Raw genomic sequence first — 2,987 nt, 5'->3', positions numbered from 1 at the left:
TGGTCGGAAAGACAAGACTTTAGCCAACTTAACAAAAAGAAATCGATTGAATGCCAACGTGACAATTCAAACTTTAGTTTAAAAACTAAAATGTAATCCATTCTATCATTTGTCTACAAAGCTAAATTAACACTTAAAAATAATTTTTGAGCTGTAAAATTAATAAAATGGCTAAAAGTAATGTTATTAGGTAGACACAAATCTTCCTCAGATTTTACTGAACCCCATTTTAGAGAAATTAAATTTTTAGTTAGAAGACAACCAGCTGCACTGCACCTCTAAGTTTCTGAACGTAACATTTAAACGTCAAAACCAAAAACTATCATGGTTCGCTAGCCAATAGTAACATGGCATATTTTGAATTGACGAATAAAAAAAAACTTTTATTGGTCTAGTGACCAATAAATGATCGACGAAGACACCAAGACAGAGAGATCATGTATGACAGAGAGAGAAATAGGGATGGATTTATTTATTTAGCAGCAGATGAGTAATCTTTCCTACATTTTAGTTATTATATTTATTTGATTGAACTTAAAATGTATATTTAGTGTTTTTATTTCATTAATCGGTAAGTACACAATTTGACTGACATAATACATACTAGTTTCTTTGTAGATGTATAGTAATAATGGCAAGGCCCTCACACTTGCTCGCCCCATGATCTCACGACCTGATTTTAGTGTAATTGGCTAAAACAATATTTGATTCAGTCATTAAATTTATAACTCAAAGAATATTACAAGTGGTATTTGTTTCTGAAGCCTTTGGTTAAGTTAGGTTACATTTCCTCTATATCAGATGGAACTTTAAATACACAATGGGAATTGTAACATTAAATGTACTAGGTATCCCTGTTTTAAATGGTTTGAAGGTTTCTTAAGAGCTTGCTACAAATTTCAACATAGTATAAAATAACACAGGCACTTTCATCATACTAAATAATAAATAAACAATTAACCTTTATCATTTTACACTGACCCATCTAGTCATCTCAATACTACTCAATAGTTTATTGCTTCATAATGTTTACAAAAGGTATTATTGGTAAGGTAAGATACAATTATATCTATAGAAACCTTGTAATACTATTAGTACTCCTAGTGGTACAACGGTCAGGGAAACATGAAAATAGGTAGACTATGTTATGTGTATGTGTGTATGTACCTACATTACTAAATAGTATGTTGGCCAATACAAACTGATTCAAAATTCAAACTGATTAATTAATTATTAACATTAAAATATTGACAAATGTTTGTGATGTTTGGGGATTGAACCCATAATTTCTTGCATGTCCAAAATGCTAAACACTCATCATCATCATCATCATCATTCCACCTCTGTTCATAGTTCTTATATTTTAGTGGTAATAAATCTAATACAAGCCTAATTTTTCTATCAACATTATGGATTTATTTATTTATACTTCAATGCCAAAATATTAACATTAGGCGAACTGAATGCCATAAGGCATTCCCATATTATACTGTTGATGTTATTAAAAAAAACTTAAACAGATGATAAACACGTGTTTAAAATGACATTTTTATACTTAAAATATTAACTTAAAGAAGTGTTCAATGCCCATTTAACTTTTTGTAATAATGCCACTATCAGGTTTTAAATTAATTATTATTTAATGATGTTAGAATGGTTCATGCATCTTTATCAGTCATATTAAATAAAAGCATTTTTAATTGGACCTTTTTTATTATTAGGTACCCTAGTTTCTTACTTTAGAATTTGTAAAGGCTTAAAATGAAAATCAATTTAAATACATGGTTCTAAAATGAATTTACAATAAAATGCTCATCACTAATAACTCTATACCTCAATTTTGATATCAGCCATCAATGAATGTCCTCATCCCCAAATACTGCCCTTTATGATTTTACATAGATATCTAGGCTCTCCTAGTCTCCTTTATTAGTTGTAAAAAAAGTAAAAACCTTATTGATAGTTTCTCTAAAGAGTTGTATAAATATACCAAAATGTCTCTACTTTTTGCGTGGAGCCCTAGAATATTTTTATGACTCATGGTCTCCAAAAATCTCTAAAATACTCTCAGTTTATTTATTCGTTCGTTTTAACTTTATTTTCGATTTAATAACTGATAGCGTTATAACGGTTTATCAGGCGATAGGTGACGAGCTTTTGGGCTTTAATTAGCACTTATCTCCCCTGGCCATTCCCGCTAATATATGTAGTCTCTTCTCTCGTAAAATTTAAGCTTACGTATAGCCAGTCGCCGTTGCAAAACGTTTGCAATTTAAATTATTTGAAAACATTTTCATTGCGCTTCCATCGGCATCGCGTCATCCTAATCCATTCGGCCATTGATAAAGTTAACTTTACTTGATGATTTTTTTTTTCAAATCAAATCACTTTATTTACAAGACAACTTTTTTGTGACGAAAATACACTTTATGCAATAAAGGGCAAGCCGACGTGAAGTAGGGGCGGGCGTTGACCCTTCCAGTGCACCCCTCAACCGTTATAGTCGCCTTATGGAAACTGGCTGAAGTTATACGGAAACGGAGGTACAGATATAAACAAAAGTCATTACCACTTTGATCCCTACCGTCATAGACGTAAAGACATTTTTGCTATTTTGATCGTTGCACTGCCTGTACGTTTTTACCGGTAGATACACGTAGACTGTGGTTATCCATTATGTAGATTGCATGCCTGAAAGGGTAGTAGGCGGCTCGTTTTCTTGGAATACTTAACCGTACTGTTAAAATGTTATGGTGTTCCATTTACAAGTAAATGTATTCTCGTCTCATCTCTTGCATTACGCTACTATCGCTTACCATGCATATTATTCCGACTACCTAATATTACGTAGCCGGAGGAACATTAGGATCGGTTTGAAGCAATAAATGGTAGGTATACTGATATTGCTCAAATGCCCACTATTACACAATAGTAGGCTGTAGACTGTAGCTCTACAGTGTACAAGTCACTCTAGTAGAAGTACAACC

At 32.2% G+C, this 2,987-nt stretch overlaps 1 protein-coding gene across 1 annotated transcript in view; it reads left to right on the top strand.

The window, feature by feature from the left end:
• Positions 1–470: 470 nt before the first annotated feature.
• Positions 471–2,987, top strand: part of LOC135071800 (integrin beta-PS) — a 29,438-nt gene continuing 26,921 nt past the window's right edge. Inside the window, exon 1 of the mRNA XM_063965629.1 lies at positions 471–571. The gene's annotated coding sequence lies outside the window, so the exon portion shown is untranslated. The remainder of the gene's footprint in view (positions 572–2,987) is intronic.

The sequence above is a fragment of the Ostrinia nubilalis genome, chromosome 5 (assembly GCF_963855985.1).
Source record: "Ostrinia nubilalis chromosome 5, ilOstNubi1.1, whole genome shotgun sequence".
In the NCBI taxonomy this organism is placed as follows: Eukaryota; Metazoa; Arthropoda; class Insecta; order Lepidoptera; family Crambidae; genus Ostrinia; species Ostrinia nubilalis.
Note: the sequence above shows the minus strand (reverse complement) of the source record. Positions and strands in the feature narration are given on the sequence as shown.